The sequence below is a fragment of the Macaca mulatta genome, chromosome 10, assembly GCF_049350105.2.
Source record: "Macaca mulatta isolate MMU2019108-1 chromosome 10, T2T-MMU8v2.0, whole genome shotgun sequence".
NCBI classification, from domain to species: domain Eukaryota; kingdom Metazoa; phylum Chordata; class Mammalia; order Primates; family Cercopithecidae; genus Macaca; species Macaca mulatta.
The window spans coordinates 109,379,014-109,401,474 of NC_133415.1; positions in this window are offsets into that span (position 1 = coordinate 109,379,014).

Genomic DNA, 22,461 nt, shown 5'->3' on the forward strand with positions numbered 1-22,461 from the left:
TGTTTGCATTCTGGGCCATGCAGATGTCTTGTTTTTATAATTAAAAAAACTAGGTGGGGTGCAGTGGCTCACACCTGGAATCCCAGCACTTAGGGAGGCTGAGGCAGGAGGATTGCTTGAGCACAGGAATTCAAGACCAGCCTGAGCAACATAGCCAGATCCCATCTCTACAAAAAATTTAAAAAATTAGCCAGGTGTGGTAATGCACACCTGTGGTCCCAGCTACTGGGGAGGCTGAGGCAGGAGGATTGCTTGAGTCTGGGAGATCGAGGCTGCAGTGAGCTGTGATCCCAGCACGGCCCTTTAGCCTATGTGACAAACAGAGACCCTGTCTTAAAACAGAAAGAAAAACAAAACTAGTTATTTTATTATACATAAGTCCAAATACATTAGCACAGGCACTGAAGAGCAGCAGAAATTGCACCTAAATCTCCTTCTCCGCAGGAACATATCCAACCCCACCCCTTGTTCCCCTTTGAGGTCAGCTAGAGTCAGGTTCTCAGCAACAGAGCTGGCTTCCGAAAGGTGTCCTTTCCCTACAGGTTTCCCCCACTGGACTCTACCTCCAGATGCCCAGGACCTGGGACACCATGCAAAGACCTAGCCCGTCGTGAGCATTTAGAAAATATTTACAGAATTATTCACAGTATTTGTTGAGCACCTACTGCTTGTTCATGTCAGTTATGATCTGCTGCGCACTGCTGAACACTGGCAGAAAGAGAAGACCTTGAGCATCTTAAATTCGAGGCAGTTGCCAGCTGGAGCTCCCGTCTGAATTTCCTGGAGACCCCATTGCAACTTCCTTCCTTTCTTCCTTCCTTCCTTCCTTCCTTCCTTCCTTCCTTCCTTCCTTCCTTCCTTTCTTCTTTCCTTCTTTCCTTCCTTCCTCCCTCCCTCCCTCCCCTCCCTCTCTTTTCTTTTCTTTTCTTTCTCTTTCTTTTTCTTCCTTCCTTTCCTTCCCTTCCTTGCCTTCCTCCCCTTCCTCCTCTTCCTCCTCTTCCTCCCCTTCCTCCCCTTCCTCCCCTTCCTCCCTTCCTCCCTTCCTCCCTTCCTCCCTTCCTCCCTTCCTCCCTTCCTTCCTTCCTTCCTTCTTTCTCTCTCTCCTTTCTTTTTTTTTTTTCCCTAGGACAGAGTTTCACTCTCACTGCCCAGAGTGGAGTGCAGTGGCATGATCTCAGCTCACCGCAACTTCCACCTCCCGGGTCATGGTTCAAGCAGTTCTCCTGCCTTAGCCTCCTGAGTAGCTGGGATTACAGGCATGCACCACCACACCCAGCTAAGTTTTGTATTTTTAGTAGAGACAGGGTTTCACCATGTTGGCCAGGCTGGTCTCGAACTCCTCACCTCGTGATCCTCCCGCCTTGGCCTCCCAAAGTGCTAGGATTACAGGCATGAGCCACCGCACCCAGCTCTTCTTTCTTTCTTCTTTTTATTTATTTCTTTCTTTCCTTTTGACTTGAGTCTCGCTCTGTCTCCCAGTCTGGAGTGCAATGGTGTGATCTCAGCTCACGGCAACCTCCACCTCCCAGGTTCAAGCAATTCTCCTGCCTCAGCCTCCAGAGTACCTGGGACTACAGGCATGTGCCACCAGACCTGGATAATTTTTGTATTTTTAGTAGAGACAGGGTTTCGCCATGTTGACCAGGCTGGTCTCGAACTCCTGACCTCAGATGATCCACCAACCCCCGGCCTCCCAAAGTGGTGGGATTACAGGCATAAACCACTGTGCCTGGCCTCTTTTTTGTTTGTTTGTTTTTGTTTTTTGAGACCGAGTCTCAATTTATTGTCCAGGCTGGGGTGCAGTGGCATGATCTTGGCTCACTGCAACCTCCGCCTTCTGAGTTCAAGCAATTCTCCTTCGTTGGCCTCCTGAGTAGCTGGGACTACAGATGCCTGCCACCATGCCCAGCTAATTTTTGTATTTTTAGTAGAAATGAGGTTTCACCATGTTGGCCAGGCTGATCTTGAACTCCTGACCTCAAGTGATCCACCTGCCTCCGCCTCCTAAAGTGCTGGGATTACAGGCATGAGCCGTTGTGCCTATCCCCCACCAGGACTTCCTAATTCAGGAGTTCTAGAATGGGACCCTGTAATTTGCATTTCTTTTTTAAATTATTGGTTGTTCTTTTCCTCCCCGCCCAACCCCACACCCAGCTTTTCCTGACTGGGGACGAACCCAGGAGAGAAGGCCCAATTTGCATTTCTACTATTTTTCCAGGAGATGCTGATGTTGCATCAAAGAGAACCTCTCTGTGAGAACCAGGGTTCTAGACTTTAGGAAGACCATCAATTGGCGTAAATGGGCCAATTCCCAGCAGGAAAGGGGAAGGACCTTTTCTGAGGCATGATCTGAATTTCCTGGGCTGATGTTACCCTTTGTTATTTCCATAGGGGATCTGGGTTTTCAATCGCTCACCTCGGGAGCCGCCAGATTCTGGCCAGTCTCGGCTTTTTTCCCCCTCACTGTGGGTTCTTCAGAGCCCATGGTCTAGACACACCAGTGGATTCTCTTGTGCCCCAATGACCACATCTGTCATGGGGAGAAGAGCCTGAACCCCCCAGAGGGTCAGGTCCAGGTGAGAACCGAGGGTGACACTGCAGAGAATTTAGCAAGGTGGGCGCTTCGTACCCCATCATTGCCTGCTCCTCTCGCAGTTTTGCATTTGCGTGTTGTAGAGCTATGTGTCTCAACCTAGAAGGATCTCCAGGATGTATCCTTGGGTAGAAAAATTTAGGTACTAGAATCTAGGCCAGGCATGGTAGCTCACGCCTGTAATCCCAGCACTTTGGGAGGCCAAGGTAGGAGGATCACGAGGTCAGGAAATTGAGACCATCCTCCACTCCAGCCTGGGTGACACAGCGAGACTCCTCCAACACACACACAAAAAATTAGCCAGGTGTGGTGGTGGGTGCCTGTAATCCCAGCTATTACTTGGGAGGCTGAGGCAGGAGAATCTCTTTTTTTTTTTTTTTTTTTTTGAGACGGAGTCTCGCTCTGTCTCCCAGCCCAGGCTGGAGTGCAGTGGCGCGATCTCGGCTCACTGCAAGCTCCGCCTCCCGGGTTCACGCCATTCTCCTGCCTCAGCCTCCCGAGTAGCTGGGACTACAGGCGCCCACAACCGCGCCCGGCTAATTTTTTGTAATTTTTAGTAGAGACGGGGTTTCACCGTGGTCTCGATCTCCTGACCTTGTGATCCGCCCGCCTCGGCCTCCCAAAGTGCTGGGATTACAGGCGTGAGCCACCGCGCCCGGCCTGGGAGAATCTCTTGAACCCAGGAGGTGGAGGTTGCAGTAAGCCAAGATTGCACCACTGCACTCCAGCCTGGGTGACAGAGCAAGACTTTGTCTAAAAAAAATAAATAAATAAATATAAAAATAAAAAAAATTTAAAAAGAAATCTCTATCAAGTTTTGTGCCTACCTATGATTCATAGATTCCTACCAGAGAAAAAGCAGAATAAAAACATGCACAGAAGGAAATATTCTAAATTCTGCTTGCCTGGGTGGTAACTTGCTATAATGTTTTACTTCTGTAATGGGAGGGTGTACACATGTGGTTATTCTATTATTTCTCCTATGTTTTCATATCTGAAATATTTTATATTTTAAATGTTTACATAATAAATTTTGTCAACCTCTTTCTTCAAGTCTTGGTGTTAAAATCATGTATATTACTAAACCTTTTTTTTTTTTTTTTAAATTTAAGAGGCAGGATCTCGCCCTGTAACCCAGGCTGGAGTACAGTGGTGTGATCATAGCTCAGTGCAGCTTCGACATTTTGGGCTCAAGCAATTCTCCCACCTCAGCCTCCCCAGTAGCTGGGACTACACGTGTGAGCCACCATGCCTGGCTAATTATTTTTATTTCTTGTAGAGACAGGATCTCACCATGTTGCCCAGGCTGGTCTCAATCTCCTGAGCTCAAGCAATCCTCCTCCGTTGGCCACCCAAAGCACTGAGATTACAGGTGTGAGCCACTGCACCTGGCCTTAAACACTTTTTCTTCCTAACATATTTTTATACCTTTAGCTCTTTGCTATATCTAAACGGCGAGCCCTCCATATCCATGGGGTCCTCATCCATGGATTCAAGCAACTGCAGGTGGAAGTTACTAGAAATAAAAAAGGATGGTTGTGTTTGTACTGAACATGGACATTTTTTGTTGTTATTATTCTCTAAACAATACAGTGTAACAATTATTATTTTTTTTTTTTTGAGACAGAGTCTTGCTCTGTCGCCCAGGCTGGGGTGCAGTGGCCGGATCTCAGCTCACTGCAAGCTCCGCCTCCCGGGTTTAGACCATTCTCCTGCCTCAGCCTCCCCAGTAGCTGGGACTACAGGCGCCCGCCACCTCGCCCGGCTAGTTTTTTTTTTTTTTTTTTTGAGACGGAGTCTCGCTCTGTATTTTTAGTAGAGACGGGGTTTCACCATGTTAGCCAGGATGGTCTCGATCTCCTGACCTTTTGATCCGCCCATCTCGGCCTCCCAAAGTGCTGGGATTACAGGCTTGAGCCACCGCGCCCGGCCCCGGCTAGTTTTTTGTAATTTTTAGTAGAGACGGGGTTTCACCGTGTTAGCCAGGATGGTCTCGATCTCCTGACCTCGTGATCCGCCCGTCTCGGCCTCCCAAAGTGCTGGGATTACAGGCTTGAGCCACCGCGCCTGGCCCAGTGTAACAATTATTTATATAGCATTTGCATTGTATTAGGTATTAAAGCTAACGACTGCACAGCAGGTCCTCAAATAACACTCTTTTTTTTTTCTTTTTTGAGACAGAGTCTTGCTCTGTCACCCAGGCTCGAGTGCATTGTGGTGCTATCTTGGCTCACTGCAACCTCCGCCTGCCAGGTTCAAGCAATTCTCCTGCCTCAGCCTCCTGAGTAGTTGAGATTACAGGCATCCGCCACCATGCCAGGCTAATTATTATATTTTTTAGTAGAGACGGGATTTCACCATGTTGGGCAGGCTGGTCTGGAACTCCTGACCTCCGGTGATCCGCCCGCCTCAGCCTCTTAAAGTGCTGGAATTGCAGGCATGAGCCACTGTGCCTGGCCAACATTCTTTCATTCAACATTGTTTCATTATATCATTGATGGGAAAACAAATGGTTTTGTTTATACATCCTTTCCCTTTAAGTCAAAGTTTCTAAGAACGTTAACTGTATACAGAAGGATGTGCGGCAGGTTACATGCAAATACTACACCATTTTTATGTAAGGGACTTGAGCATCCATGGATTTTGGTGCCTGAGAAGGGTCCTGGAACCAATGCCCCATGGATACTGAGGGACAACTGTAGTCTTTTTTTGGAATAAGGAGCTTAAAATTTCCCTAAAATGCTTCTCCTTAATGTCATTTATTTTATCACTTGTTATTTCTCCACCAATGGGAAATAATACCTTTTACCATGTACCAAACCCCCATATATATGTGGATGGAATTCTAAATGCCTTATTCTATGTTATTAAGTTTTCTGATTACCCTATACCAGTACCAGATCACTTAATTGAAATTGGTATTATTATCAAGAGGACACGTGCTTCTAGTAAATAATGTTGAGACAACACCCAGAGAGTTTAATTTCCCACCTCTCCTAACCACACTTCCCAGAGATAAAGCTCTGGGTTAGGGTTCGCAGCAGAATTAGGGAGCCAGAGCCCAGCCGGGGTGCTGGGGAGCATGCGGGGCCTCAGGACCAGCGAAGGGAGGTCGCAGTCATTTCTCCAGCGTTCTGGGTGGTCCCTATTCATTAGCTAGAAATGATGCACCTTTGGGGCTAGCAACGCGCTGTGATTGTTAGTACTTTATTGATGGGAAAAATGCGGTCATGAGCAGCTGTCTAATCCACAATCATACTGCTAGGGAGTAGGTGAAATTCCTCAAGTTAAAGTTGCACAGCAAGACACATGCTGATTCTTTTATTTGCAATATCTTCCCTCCTCCATCACTCTTTCACATGTTGTAGCACATGTATGTATATATATGGTGTGTGTATATATAATATAAATATATGGATGTAATTTTCTATATTATATATATCGTGTGTGTGTGTGTGTGTCTGTGTGTGTATATATATATTTGAGTCAGGGCCTCACTTTGTCACCTAGGCTGGAGTGCAGTGGCACAATCATGGCTCACTGCAGCCTCAACCTCCTGGGCTCAAGTGATCCTCCCCCATCAGCTTCCTGAGTAGCCACGACTAAGGCGTGCAATACCCCAGTAGACCAGAAACTCCACAGGGCTGGGCACTAAGTCTATTTTGTTCACTGCTCTATGCCCAATGCCTGTAATTGTGAGAGTGTATGGTAGGTGCTCAATGGATGTTTGTGGATTGACAGGAAAACCCTTATCCTAGATGCCTAGGAAAGGGTTAAGACATGCTAACAAGGCCGGGCCTGGTGGCTCATACCTGTAATCCCAGCTCTTTGGGAGGCTGAGGTGGGTGGATCACTTGATATCAGGAGTTCGAGACAAGCCTGGCCAACATGGCGAAACCCCCTCTCTACTAAAAATACAAAAATTAGCTGGGCATGGTGGTGGGCCCCTGTAATCCCAGCTGCTCGGGAGGCTGAGGCAGGAGAATTGCATGAACCTGGGAGGCGGAGGTTGCAATGAGCCGAGATTGCGTCACTGCACTCCGGCCTGGATGACAAAAGGGAAGCCTCTGCTTCCACCACTTATCTGCGTAGGTGCTATGTCCCTGTGCCTGAGTAACCCAGAACCTGTGAGTAACAGAGCATTCATCATTTTGGTTGCTTTTATTTAAACATTGGTACCAAGTCACCTTTCAATAAGCTAGACCCGGCCAGTGCGGTGGCTCACGCCTGTAATCCCAGCACTTTGGAAGGTTGAGGCAGGCAGATCACGAGGTCAGGAGCTCAAGACCAGCCTGGCCAATATGGTGAAACCCCATCTTTACTAAAAATACAAAAAAATTAGCCGGGCATAGGGGTGCTCACCTGTAGTCCCAGCTATGCGGGAGGCTGAGGCAGGAGAATCACTTGAACCTGGGAGGCGGAGGTTACAGTGAGCGAGATCGTGCCACTGCACTCCAGCCTGGGTGACAAGAGGTTCCATGTCAAAAAATAAAAATAAGCTAGACCCAGGAAGCAGAAATCATGCCCATGCCCTGGGTTCTCCTGGTCAGAGTTTATGTGCCAGTGCTTTTGTTACCTGTCTCGTGGATGGGCTATGCAGGCTCACAAGACTTTCCCTTACTCACCACACTTGGGGAGTGGAGTGTCTCATAGATTTGCTGCCATCTGATAAAATGAAAATTCTAAATTATCCTGGAATATTTTCTTGGTTACTAGAATAACAAATCCTACGAATCTTGGTCTCCTACCACAAGAGAAAATTATCGTTTCTATCTATCAACTAACTTACATTCCATCATAAGGTGGACTTTTCCCCAGATGTTAAAAAATGCATGCTGGGCGTGGTGGCTCAAGCCTGTAATTCCAGCTACTTGGGAGACTGAGGTGGGACGATCCTTCGAGCCCAGTAGTTGGAGGCTGCAACAAACTACGATTGTGCCACTGTACTCCAGCCTGGGAAACAGAGCACGACCTTGTCTGTATTTACAAAAAAAAGAGAAAAGACTGGTCACGGTGGCTCATGCCTGTGCTGGCTCATCCCAGCACCTTGGGAGGCCGAGGTAGGAGGATAGCTTGAGCCCAGGAGTTCAAGACCGGCCTGGGCAACATAGGGAGACCCTGTGTCTACAAAATATAAAAATTAGGGCCCCAATTTCTACGCACACCGGAAGACGGAGGTCGTCTTTCCTTGCCTAATGCAGCCATGGCTCGCGGTCCCAAGAAGCATCCGAAGCAGGTAGCAGCTCCAAAGCTTGGATGCTGAATAAATTGAGCGGTGTGTTTGCTCCTCGTCCATCCACCAGTCCCCACAAGTTGAGAGAGTGTCTCCCCCTCATCATTTTCCTAAGGAACAGACTTAAGTATGCCCTGACAGGAAATGAAGTAAAGAAGATTTGCATGCAGCGGTTCATGAAGATCGACGGCAGGGTTTGTATTGATATAACCTACCCTGCTGGATTCATGGATATCAGCAGCATTGACAAGAGGGGAGAGAATTTCTGTCTGATCTATGACACCAAGGGTCGCTTTGCTGTACATCGTGTTACACCTGAGGAGGCCAAATACAAGTTTGTGCAAATGGAGAAAAATCTTTGTGGGCACAAAAGGAATCCCTCAAATATAAATATATTTTTATATATGTGTGTGGGTATATATATATTTATATATGTATGTGTATATATATATTTATATATATGTATGTGTGTGTATATATATATATTTTTTTCCCAAATGGAAAAGAAGATGTGAGCCACCAGCCTCCACAATTGTATTACACATATATCAAAACATGTTGTACACTGTAAATATACATAACTTTCATTTGTCAGTTTCAGCTTAATAAAATTGGAGGAAAAGGCTAGTAGAGAATAAAATGAGATATGGGCAAAGATAATAATGCAGAAGAATGGACAAGAATCTTGCCAGGTGGTAGATTTATGCAAAATAGTAAAGAATAAGATCCTCATTATAAAAGCTGCATGCAAGGCCAGGCGCAGTGGCTCACGCCTGTAATCCCAGCACTTTGGGAGGCTGAGGCGGGTGGATCACCTGAGGTCAGGAGTTTGAGACCAGCCTGGCCAACATGGTGAAACCCCATCTCTACTAAAAAATACAAAAATTAGCCGGGTGTGGTGGCGGGTGCCTGTAATCCCAGCTACTAGAGGGGGCTGAAGCAGGAGAATCACTTGAACCCGGGAAGTGGAGATTGCAGTGAGCCGAGATGGTGCCACTGCACTCCAGCCAGGGTGACAGAGCGAGACTCCACCTCAAAAAAAAAAAAAAAAAAAAAAAAAGCTGTATGCGGAGATATGTACTTAAATATATAGAAAAGGGACTCCAAGGATATTTACCAATAATGCACGTTTCCTTCTAGGGAGAAGCGAAGCAATTCCTATTTGTTGGTATGGGAAGAGCACCTGCCAGGGCAGAGCCTGAGAGAAATATCCTATTAACCTCAGGAATAATGCTCAATTCTGGGAAAAAGTCAGGAAGATGGACATTTATGTGTTCCATAGCAATACATATTTATAAAATACACTTATACATATTTTAAGAGTATTTTATAACCAAAATATACATATGCCTTCCTGGATTTTAAAAATATATTAATACTGAAAGCTAACAAAGTTATAAAGTGGAAAAAAATGCAAGTCTCTGCCTTTACCCACCCACCACTCACCTGCCTTCCCACTTCCAGGTAGCCACCATAAACAATGTTCCCTTAGATCTGGAATTGTTCCTTTGTAAGTAAATGTTGTTGTTAAGAGAAAATGCAAATAGCAAGGGTTTTCTGCAGCAAATTTGGATGGCTATGCATTGGGCGGAGTCATGGGAGGAGAAAGAAATTAAACCATCCCTCCAATGGGGGGAAGAAAAAAGGAAAGAAAGGAAGAAAGGAAAAAGAAGACAATGACCCACAAAATGAGTACCTCTGAGTCTGATATGAAACCCTTCTACGCATAGTGCACAGGCACAACAGTTGACCCCAGGCCTTAATTATTACTATTATTATTATTACTATTATTTTAAAGGCAGAGTTTCGCTCTTGTTGCCCAGGCTGGAGTACAATGGCACAATCTCGGCTCATCTCAATCTCTGCCTCCCAGGTTCAAGCGATTCTCCTGCCTCAGCCTCCCGAGTAGCTGGGATTTCAAGCATGTGCCACCACGCCTGGCTAATTTTGTATTTTTAATAGAGACAGGGTTTCTCCATGTTGGTCAGGCTGGTCTGGAATTCCTGACCTCAAGTGATCTGCCTGCCTCGGCCTCCCAAAGTGCTGGGATTACAGGCGTGAGCCACTGCACCTGGCCAATGTTTATTATTTTAAAATTGTATGTAAAGATGGAGTCTCACTATGTTGCCCGGGTTGAACTCCTGGGTTCAAGCATTCTTCTTGCTTGCCTAGGCCTCCCAAAGTGCTGTGATTACAAGTGGGAGCTACCGCACCCAGTCCTGCCTTTTGAATAATAATGATGTTAATTAGAATAAGAGCAGCAGCTATTGTGCTTGACCCTGTTTCTTTTTCTTTCTTTCTTTCTTTTCTTTTCTTTTTTTTTTTTTCTGAGATGGAGTTTCCCTCTATTGTCCAGGCTGGAGTGCAGTGTCAGGATCTCTGCTCACTGCAACCTCCGCCTCCTGGGTTCAAGTTATTCTCCTGCCTCAGCCTCTGGATTAGCTGGGATTACAGGCATGCCTCATCATGCCTGTCTAATTTTTGTAGTTTTAGTGGAGACAGGGTTTCACCATGTTTGCCAGGCTGGTCTTAAACCCCTGACCTCAAGTGATTCACCTACCTGGGCCTCCCAAAGTGCTGAGATTACAGGCATGAGCCACCATGCCTGGCCCTTTTCCTTTTTTATTAATTGAGACAGGTCTTGCTCTGTCACCCGGGCTGGAGTGCAGCGGCACAAACGCTGCTTGCTACAGTCTCAACCTCCTAGGCTTGAGCAATCCTCCTGCCTCAGCCTCTCGTGTACCTGGGACCACAGGCACACGTCATCATGGCTGGTTAATTTTTAAATTTCCTGTAAAGACAGGGTCTTGTAGAGAACAGCCTAGGCTGGTCAGGAATTCTTGGGCTCGATCAATCCTCCTGCCTCAGCCTCCCAAAGCGCTTGCATTACAGGCGTAAGCCACTGTGCCTGGCCTACCCATCGTGGTCTCAACTGCCACATTTTCTGCCGCTTGGATTTTACCCATCCCTCTCCTCCACCCATCCCTCCTTTCTCAGTATTGTAAAACATACCCGGACCTCATATCATTTTACCCAGAAATACATCAATGTGCATCTAAGCAGATAAAGGCATTCCTGCTTGTTTGTTTTTCTAACCCCCAATGTGATGATCACACCCAGTACAAGTTAATAAAAATTTCTGGGCTGGGTGCGGTGGCTTGCACCTGCAATCCTAGCACTTTGGGAGGCCAAGACAGGAGGATGGCTTGAGGCAGGGAATTTGAGACCAGCCTGGGCAACAGAGTGAGACCCCCATCTCCACATACACACACACAAATTAGTGTGGTGTGGTGGTGGGAGGCTGTGGTCTCAGTTACTTGGGAGGCTGAGGTGGGAGGACTGCTTGAGCCCAGGAGGTTGAGGCTGCAGTGAGCCATGATTGTGCCACTGCCCTCCAGCCTGAGTGATAGAGTGAGACCCTATCTCAAAATAAATACATAAGCCAGGCATTTATTAATTTTGTGATTCACATTTGTAATCACAGCACTTGGGGAGGCTGAGACAGGAAAATTGCTCAAACCTGAGAGGGGCAGGTTGCAGTGGGCAGAGATCATGCCGCTGCACTCCAGCCCAGGCAACTGAGTGAGTGGGACTCCATCTCAAAAAAATAAATAATAAATGAATAATAACTCCTTACCATCTAACAACAGGTCCCCTTTTCAATTCTGTACTTTTAAAGGAGACCAGAGGAAGAGCTGAAAGCTTTGGAAACTTGGCAAACATTGTAAAGCACTTAAATGAATGTCTTCAAGGGCTGTGCTCAAAGTGTGATCCCTGGGTGAGGCTACCAAACCACCCTGGAGCTTGCTGGAAATGCAAAATCCCAGGCCCAGGGCCAGTGGAGATCCAGTGGAACGGAACGACCACTTGACCAAAACCAATGGATCATTAAAGTTTGAGGTTGGCTATCTACACTGTGTGGAAGGCAGTGGCCGGTCCGCTCTGAATTAATCTACTTTTTTTGAGACCTGGATCTTGCGGGTTGGTAGCAGCTTCACTGAGTCCTCCCACCAGCAGTGAGAGCCCACCATGCGTTAAACGTCAACCAGGCCTATGGGGACAGATGAGGTCACCGCCGTTGACAGGCTCCTATTCCAGCGCAAGATACAGACAAGAAGCTAATAAATTGATAAAGAAATAAAGCAATTTCAGGTTGTGATTGTTTACCTATGAGCTGTATGAGGCCTCCCCAACAAGCCTACTGAAATTGCACTAGCAGAGCCAGGTGCGGTGGCTCACACCTGTAATCCCTGCACTTTGGGAGGCTGAGGTGGGCGGATCACCTAAGGTCAGGAGTTGGAGACCAGCTGGCCAACATGGTGAAACTCCGTCTCTACTAAAAGTACAAATATTAGCTGGGAGTGGTAGCACCTGCCTATAATCTCAGCTACTAGGGAGACTGAGGCATGGGAATCGCTTGAACCCAGGAGGTGGAGGTTGCAGTGAGCCCAGATCGCACCACTGTGCTCTAGCCTGGGTGATACAGCAAGTAAGACTCAGTCTCAAAAAAAAAAAAAAAAAAGAAAAAACAAGAAAAACAAAATCGTTCCAGCGCCTAAGGCATCCTCCCCCTCTGGCTTTACTTTGCCCCGTGGCCTGTCTCCAGATGTTGGACCACGCACCTTACTACTTATTTGCTCATTGCTTTTCTCCCAGGCCAGGATGTAATCATCACACACACACTGTCATATGCCCACCCTTAGGACACAGAAGGAGTAGGAGAAATACTTGTTGAATGAAAGTTACTATAATTTTTCAAACAATGAGAGTGCCTAATAGTGATCGATACCTGATTAGTGATTGTTTTTTTAGTACATCTGATTCCTACCCACAGCAAGAGTTCCTATGCGGAATGAGGCTACAGTTCTTTCACTGGAAATAAATTGCACCCTATCCTGGGTACTGCTCCAACCTCGCCTCAGGGCTGGGAGCCTGGTGCTGCCACACCCTTGCCCTGAGCAGAAGAATCCGGAAGAAGCCTTTGGCCAGAGCGGCAGGTGAGTCATCTGAGGACTCTATGCCCTTGTGGCCATCCTTCAGTCACCTGTCTGGAATTTTATTTTTTTTAGCCCAAGGGCTCTGCATCAAAGAACTGACTTTTTTTGTTGTTGTTTGGGCTATACCTAAAAGGGACCTAATCTCTGTCTCATTTATATAAAGATCTCAGATCTCTCAAAAGGGATCACAAATTCAGAGTAATTCTGCTCAAAATTAAAGGAAAAAAAATTTCTTGGTGGAGGGAATCGTGTAGAGTTGGGGAAATCCAACTCTACAGATTGTAAAGTTTGTAAAGTTGTAAAGTTTGTAAAGTTTGTAAAGTTCTTGCGGAGGGTGGAGTTGGTGAGAGGAGGCAGAGAAACAAGGTGAAGGCCTTTGCACGCCATCTGGTATCTGTGTCCAGTAGACGGTTTCACCCACAGCATGGCAGAGTCCAGCATGGATCCATGAATATGTGGGAATCAGGGAAATGATGAAGACAGTACTTCAAATGGGAGGGATTTTTTTGTTTTGTTTTGTTTTGAGATGGAGTCTCGCTCTATTGCCCAGGCTGGAGTGCAATGGCACGATCTCTGCTCACCGCAACCTCTGCTTCCCAGGTTCAAGCAATTCTCCTGCCTCAGCTTCCCGAGTAGCTGGGATTCAGGCATGAGCCACCACGCCCGGCTAATTTTTATATTTTTAGAAGAAACAGGGTTTCACCATGCTGGCCAAGCTGGTCTCGAACTCCCGACCTCAGGCAATCCACCCGTCTCAACCTCCCAAAGTGCTGGGATTACAGGTGTGAGCCACCGCGCCTGGCCATGGGAGGGATTTTTATTTTTTATTTTATTTTATTTTTTTTTTTGAGACAGAATCTCGCTCTGTCTTCCAGGCTGGAGTGCAGTGGCCCAATCTCAGCTCACTACAACCTCCGCCTCCCGGGTTCAAGCAATTCTCCTGCCTCAGCCTCCCGAGTAGCTGGGACTACAGGCGTCTGCCACCACTCCCGGCTAACTTTTGTATTTTTAGTAGAGACGGGGTTTCACCATACTGGCCAGGCTGGTCTCAAACTCCTGACCTTGTGATCCGCCCGCCTCGGCCTCCCAAAGTGCTGTGATTACAGGATTGAGACACCGCGCCCGGCCGGGAGGGATTTTTAAGTAAATGCTATTGGGCCAATCAACTGGAAGTCTATCCATTTGGAAACAGTGACATGAGGCTTCCTCCTCAAACCCCAAACACATATAGACGCACATTCCACAATTCCACACGGGCTCAAGACCCAAACCTAAAAAACAAATTATATGAGAATGCTTGACACAAGACTAATAAAAAGAAGACTGGGCCAGGCACGGTGGCTCACGCCCATAACACTAACACCTTGGGAGGCCTAGCCGGGAGGATCGCTTAAGACCAGGAGTTTGAGACCAGCCTGGCCAACATGGTGAAACCTCATCTCTACTAAAAATACAAAAATTAACCAGGTGTGGTGGTGCATATCTGTAATCCCAGCTACTCAGGAGGCTGAGGCAGGAGAATTGCCTGAACCTGGGACGCGCAGGTTGCAGTGAGCCGAGATCGCACCACTGCACTCCAGCCTGGGCGACCGAGTGAGACTCCATCTCAAAAAAAAAAAAAAAAAAAAAGAAAGAAAAATACAAAAATTAGCCGGATGTGGCAGTGCACACCTGCAATCTCAGCTGCTAGGAGGCTGAAGCGGGAGAATCGTTTGGACCGGACCCAGGAGACAGAGGTTGCAGTGAACAGAGATCACATCACTGTACTCTAGCCTGGGCGACAGAGCGAGACTCCATTTCAAAATAATAATAATAATGATAATAAGAAGAAGAAGAAGAAGAGAAAGAGAAAGAACACTAAAAATATAGTGCAATGGTAACATGAGCAAAGAGCTTAAACAGGTAGTTCACTGAAGAAAGAATACAGGTAAATACAGTAAATACAGTAAATACCAGAAAAGTTGTCATCACCATACCATTTCTACCATCAGGGTGTGCAGATGCTAAAATGACAAACAAACAGAGAATGAGACATAGCTGTAGATAACGTCGAAGAATGGCCAAGAATGTTGCTTGGCAAATTCATGTAAAAGAGCAGTAAGATCTTCTTTATAAATGCTGTGTGCAGAAATATGTACTTAAATACAGTACATAGAAAAAGGACTCAAGGGCTACAGACTTCTTAATCCTGGTTATTTCTGTGGAGAAGCTAGGGAGTTCCTACTCGTTATGGCGTACCAACTGGAACACTCATTGCAGGTGAACTTGCCAGGACACAGGCTCTCCTCCTTGCTGTCAGCAGGGATTGGTGGGAGCATTTGAGAACCTAAATGTAGCATTAGCTACAAACTCTTGGACACTACACCCTCCCTTCTTGCATTTACCCTATAGCATGTACCTGTATGATTCTGTAAGTCCTATAGATACTATGGGGAATGATCTATTACATTCTGTAGCATTGAACTTCCTAAATGCTCACAGCCCTTAGGTCCTAAACAGCCTGTGGGGTGGCTTTTGCTTGGGCCACAGGCTATATTAAAATGTGTCTCAATCAAGCAGGGAAATAGTTTAATCTTAAAGCAAGTGGTTTAGCACCTGGTGTGAGAATCTCGCTTGAGCTGCCTGCCTGGCTCTAAAAGGGACGTCTCTAAACATCTGCCTCTGGGGTTCCCAAGGGTGCGGTGGGGAGCCACCTTCACAGAGAGGACTTGCTGCGACCTCTAAGACACCACGCCTCTTCTCTCTCCTTCCGAGTGATGCCTGACAGTGTCCTAAGTATTCATTTGTGGTGGTTTATCCTCCCCAGTCATGGTAAGCTTTGTGAGGTCAGGGGCTTTGTTGCTTTTGTTCCCCAGGGTCCCCAAGCCAGGCCTGGCATCCGGGAGGTGCTCAGAGTGTATCTGTTGCAGAAACAAGAAAGTCTTATCCACCGCCCTTGCAGCTTAAGAAAAGCATCTTATTTACTAAACACTCGCTGTGGTCCAAATGCTTTGTTGAGCAAGGTAGATAAGAGGATGGATGTTTGTGGACGGAAAGAACCAGCTCCTGACCCCACCCTTAGTGCTCCGATTCTGGCTGGGCTCTGGATGCCCCAGGGCCTTGCTATCCCTTCCCCTCCCCCTGCTTCCTCTAAGGATCTTCTCCATCCTTCAAGACCCTCAGGATTGCTGCGAAGCTGTCTCACCCCTGGACCGGACCAGACCACCCTGTAGCCTCCCATAGCACCCTCTTGCAGGATGTGGAGCAGCATCGCTGGCCTCTATCCACTAGATGCCAAGAGCACCCTCCCTAGTCATGACAACCAAAAATATCCCCAAACCTTGCTGAATGTCCCCTGGGGGGTCGGGGGCACTAAATCACCTTGATTGAGCTACTGCTTTAATATAAGGGTTCTGCCCCAGGGCTTGCCCTTTCTAGACTGAAAAGAGACCTATTCTCAGCCTCATTAGTAGAAAGATATCCAGTCTTTATATCTACCCATTCTGAGTAATTCTACACAAAATTAGAGCAAGATTTGTTTATGTGTTGGAAGGTGGGGAAGAACAGGACACATTGGTTCTATAACTTTACTGGAAGACTTGAACCAGGGAGATAAGGCAGAAATTGAAACAAGGCTGAAAGCTACAATAATCAAAACAGTCTGGCATCAGCATAGGAATAGACTCTGGAACAGAATCATAGGAATAGAATCAACTAAACATGTAAGAGGGTGCAGAAGAAGGCACATGGATAGAGGTCAGCTCATTATATGATTAAAGGTGACATTTCCAGGCCAGGTGCCATGGCTCATGCCTGTAATCCCAGCACTTTGGGAGGCTGAGGTGGGCGAATCACCTGAGGTCAGGAGTTCGAGACCAGCCTGACCAACATGGCGAAACCCTGTCTCTACTAAAAATACAAAAATTAGCCAGGCATGGTGGTGGGCGCCTGCATTCCAAACTACTCAGGAGGCTGAGGCAGGAGAATCGCTTGAACCCGGGAGGTGGAGGTTGCCACGAGCCAAGATTGCACCATTGCACTCCAGCCTGGGCGACAGTGTGAGACTGCATCTCAGAAAAAAAAAAAAAAAAAGATGACATTTCCATCAGCCCCATCTGTGCAGTGAAGGCAATTTATTATATGTCTATTTGGGAAGAATACAAATTAGGTCTACTTTAGACCATAAATATATTCCCCCTACTCATCTCTGCCACCCATACTAGATACACTGAAGATCTCAACATCAACAACAATTAATTAAAGTAGTTGGGGAAGGCCAGGTGCAGTGGCTCACACCTGTAATCCCAGCACTCTGGGAGGCCCAGGCAGGTGTATCACCTGAGGTCAGGAGTTCGAGACCAGCCTGGCCAACATGGTGAAACCCCGTCTCTACTGAAAATACAAAAATTAGCTTGACATGGTGTCGTGCACGTGTAATCCCAGCTATTCGGGACGCTGAGACAGGAGAATTGCTTGAACCTGAGAGGTGGAGGTTGCAGTGAGTCAAGATCGTGCTGCTGCACTCCAGCCTGAGCAACAGAGGAAGATTCTGTCTTGAAAAAAGAAATACATAAAAATAAATAAATAAAGTAGTTGGGGGAAAAAACTGAAGAAAAGATAACACAGCAGAAAAATGGGCAAGTCACATAAATCCAAAAGAAGAAGTAATACAAATGACCGACAAATATTTGAAAAGATGTATATCAAATGTGCACTTTCTTTTGGAGTGGATTATCTTGTTGGCAAAAATTGAGGAGTGGTAATGTAACTCTCCTCCCTACAACATCTGGATTTAGCACTTTTCCTGCATTGCGGTAGGGAAGATGAGGCACTGGGACGTTTTAGAGATTGTAGTCTCCTACAGCCTTACCCTGGCAGCCCCCAGGCCCTAAATAGCCTGTGGATGTGTCTGTTTGTGCCACAGGTTACTTTAAAAGACAACTTGACTCAACTTGTTAGGGTGTGTGCTCAGCACCTACTGTTCACACATTTTTGCCACCTGCCTGGCCCTGAAGGGTGAGTTACTAAACCACTATGTTCCCTGGTTCCTTCAAATGCAAAATGAACACGTAATCCTTCCTACTTCACAGGGTCCATACAAGGATTAAATGAACATGCAGAGGGCTGGTGAGGAACATACAGTAGGCCTGTTAGGCCTGTTAGCCATGAGGCATATGAAAAAAGCCTAACAAAAGCAAAAAAAAAAAAAAAAGGCCAGACTCAGTGGCTCCCACCTGGAATCCCATCACTTTGGGAGGCCGAAGTGGGAGAATTGCTTGAGGGTCAGGGGTTCAAAACCAGCCTGGGCAACATAGTGCAAACTTGTCTTTGAAAATAATAATAATAATAATAACACAACAAAAAAAATCGTAACGTACTAACATGGCAGTTATTATCTTTTTTTTTTTTTAAGACAAGATCATGCCACTGCACTCCAGCATAGGCAACAAGAGGGAAAACTCCATCTCAAAGAAAAAAAAAAACTTTATAGGGATGGGGTCTTGCTATGTTGCCCAGGCTGATGACTCCACTATTGTTATTTAAAAAAAAATTTGGCTGGGTTCAGTGGCTCATGCCTGTAATCCCAGCACTTTGGGAGGCTGAGGTGGGAGGATCACCTGAGGTTGGGAGTTCGAGATCAGCCTGACCATCATGGAGAAACCCCGTCTCTACTAAAAATACAAAAATTAGTGGGGTATATTGGTGCATGCCTGTAATCCTAGCTAGCCGGGAAGCTGAGGCAGGAGAATCACTTGAACCTGGGAGGCGGAGATTGCAGTGAGCCATGATCATGCCATTGCACTCCAGACTGGGAAACAAGAGCGAAACTCCGTCTCAAAAAAAATAAAAAAGAATTCATTATGAGCCAGACGTGATAGTTCATGCCTGTAATCCCAGCAATTCGGGAGGCCAAGGCAGGTGGATCATTTGAGCCCAGGAGTTGGAGACCAGCCTGGGCACCATGGGGAAACCCCCTCTCTACATAAAATACAAAAATCAACTGGGCAAGGTGGCAGGCACCTGTAAGCTGCGTGAGCTGCTCTGGAAGTGGAGGTGGGAGGATCACCTGAGCCTGGGGAGCTGGAGGCTGCAGAACTGTGACTGCACCACTGCACTCCAGCCTGAGTGACAAAATGAGACCCTGGATCAAGAAACAAACAAAAATTATTGTTTTTGCTGAGCACAGTGGCTCACGCCTGTAATCCCAGCACTTTGGGAGGCCGAAGAGGGTGGACAGATCACTTGACGTCAGGAGTTTGCGACCAGACTGGCCAACATGGTGAAACCCCATGTCTACCAAACAATACAAAAATTAGCTGGGTGTGGTGGCGTGTGCCTGTAATCCCAGCTACTTGGGAGGCTGAGGTGGGAGAATCGCTTGAACCCAGGAGGTGGAGTTTGCTGTGAGCCGAGATCACTCCACTGCACTCCAGCCTGGGTGACAGAGTGAGACCCTGTCTCAAAGAAAAAAAAAATTATGTTTAATGTTATAGCTTTAATGTAACATTTGTTATATTTTCTATATCATAAATCATACAGATTATGACTAGAAAAAGTGTAGAATTATACTTCTGTGTTCTAGTAGTTTTTATCTCTGTGAATGGGAATATGGGGAAATTGGAGACTATTTCATCTGCTTCCTTTGTTTTTGCCTTTTTTTTTTTTTTTTTGAGATGGAGTGTCGCTCTGTCGCCCAGGCTGGAGTGCAGTGGTGCAATCTCGGCTCACTGCAACCCCCGTTTCCTGGGTTCAAGTGATTATCCTGCCTCAGCCTCCCGAGTACCTGGGACTATAGGTGCCCACCACCATGCCCGGCTAATTTTTTGTATTTTTAGTAGAGACAGGGTTTCACCGTGTTAGTCAGGATGGTCTCGATCTCCTGACCTCATGATCCGCCCGCCTCGGCCTCCCAAAGTGCTGAGATTACAGGCGTGAGCCACTGCCCTCGGCCTGGAATGAATGTCTTAAGCTCCTCTCATTTTCTGATTCGCCTGAGGACTGCTGACCTGGGAGATGGACCTAGCAGGTGGACCTGGCTGATGAGGGGTGCAGAGAGGTGGTTCAGTGTACGGCTGGGGCACCTGACCCTGGAGGCCTGGGAGTGTGGGGGATGGTCAGCCTCAGAAATAGGATTCAGTCTGGGTCAGAGAGCCCCTATGCTATGAGAATGAAGAGAATCTCAATGACAATAGTAACAGTTATGCTGGAACACTTATTTTTGCTATTACTGTCTAAACACTCTACCTACGTTTTCTCTTTAATCCTAAACCCTATGAGATAGGCACTATTGTTTTGTTTTGTTTTTTGAGACAGAGTCTGGCTTTGTCACCCAGGCTGGAGTGCAGTGGCACAATCTTGGCTCACTGTAACCTCCACCTTCCTGGTTCAAGCGATTCTCCTGCCTCAGTTCCCAAGTAGCTGAGACTACAGGCGCACGCCACCATGCCCAGCTAATTTTTGTATTTTTTTGTAGAGACAGGGTTTCACCATGTTGGCCAGGCTGGTCTCGAACTACTGACTTCAGGTAATCCACCCGCCTTGGCCTCCCAAAGTGCTGGGATTCCAGGCGTGAGCCACCGCGCCCGGCTGGCACTATTGTTGCTTCCATGCTGTTGAAGAACTTTGATTAAGATATGGCAGAGTCAAAGTTTGGACTAGACCTGGCTTCCAACCTGTGGTCTTAACCACGAGCTTCAGGGACAAGAATGAGATGCATTCTGGGAAAGACAGACATCACCTGCCTTCCAGCTCCATGGGCAACTCAATAAAATATGACATTTAAGGCAGTTGAGTCCCCTCTTTTCTAATGCTGAGTGCCGTAAAGCATGGCCCCTACCTTTGTTCTCTGTCTTCAGCCTCCCACTAGAGCAGGCTGTAGCTGTCAGTGCCTAGTAGAGTCCGAGGCAAAGAAAAATGTGCGCCTCCATACTTGTTTATCAAAGTAACTTCCCAAGTGGAAACAGTTAATAAAAGCTCAACAACAACAACAAAATAACTCTGCCGGGCACGGTGGCTCACACCTGTAAATCCCAATACTTTTAGAAGGCTGAGGTGGGAGGATTGCTTGAGCCCAGGATTTTGAGACCAGCTTGGGCAACATAGTGAGACTTCATCTCTATTTATTTGGTTGTTTATTTATTTATTTTCTATTTTTTTGAGATGGAGTCTCACTGTGTTGCCAGGCTGGAGTACAGTGGTGCAGTCTCAGCTCACTGCAACCTCCATCTCTCGGGTTCAAGCAAGTCTCCTGTCTCAGCCTCCCACCCCACCATGCCTGGCTAATTTTTGTATTTTTAGTAGAGACAGGGTTTCACCATGTTGGCCAGGATGTTCTCAATCTCTTGACCTTGTGATACACCTGCCTCGGCCTCCCAAAATGCTGGGATTACAGAAGTGAGACACTGTGCCCAGCCTCATCTCTATTAAAAAAAAAAAAAAAAAGCGGCTGGGCACAATGGCTCATGCCTATAATCCTAACATTTTGGGACGTTGAGGTGGGCCGATCACCCGAAGTCAGGAGTTCGAGACCAGCCTGACCAAAGTGGAGAAGCCCCGTTTCTATTAAAAATACAAAATTAGCCAGGCGTAGTGGCGCATGCCTGTAATCCCAGGTACTTGGGAGGCCGAGGCAGGAGAATCGCTTGAACGTGGTAGGTTGCGGTTGCGGTGAGCCCAGATCGCACCATTGCACTCCAGGCTGGGCAGCAAGAGTGAAATTCCATCTCAAAAATATAAATAAATAAATAAATATTATTATTAATTTTTTAAAAGCATGACTCTGGATAAAGCCCCTTCTTGCCCAATCTGTTTGCTCACCATTGTCAACTCCTGTGACAGCAAGGGTAGGGGACAAAGAAGGCTTGGAACTTTGAGCTGTTTGGAAATAATTGGGGTGGAGGGGGAAATAAAAGGAAATAACCATTTCCATTGCACAATAATACAGGGCAGTGAAACAAACAACGACCTGTCTTTTTTTTTCTTTTTGAGACAGAGTCTTGCTCTTTAGCCCAGGCTGGAGAGCAGTGGTGTAATCTCGGCTCACTGCAACCTCCGCCTCCCAGGTTCAAGCAATTCTCCTGCCCCAGTCTTACCAGTAGCTGAGACTACAGGCGCATACCACCACACCCGGCTAAGTTTTGTATTTTTAGTGGAGATGGGGTTTTACCATGTTGGCCAGACTGGTCTCGAACTCCTGACCTCAAGTGATCCACCTGCCTTGGCCTCCCAAAGTGCTGGGATTACAGGCATTAGCCACCGCACCCAGCCAAAAACTATTTATTTAAAACAAAGTCAAGGTCTTAATGAGTGGGGTTGAGTAAAGAAAAGTTATTGTTTAAAAGCCTAATTTGTGATAAAAGTACAACCTTCAGTACAAAAAGCGTTCACAGATCTAAACCACAGTAAAGGATAAAGAAATCCCTATTCTATACAGTTATGGTTTTGGAACACGCAGGTTTGATTCAGTGTACACAATTTCAAAGTCTCACATATGAATAAGATAATAAATAATATTACCCTTGTTTTCATAGCAATCATTTATGCCAGTGGGTCTCAAAACTTCAGTGTGTTCCAGAATCAACTGCAGAGCTGGTCAAGGCACAAGCTGCCAGGCTCCACCCACAGATCTTCTGATTCCAAGGGGTCTGAGGTGGGGCCTG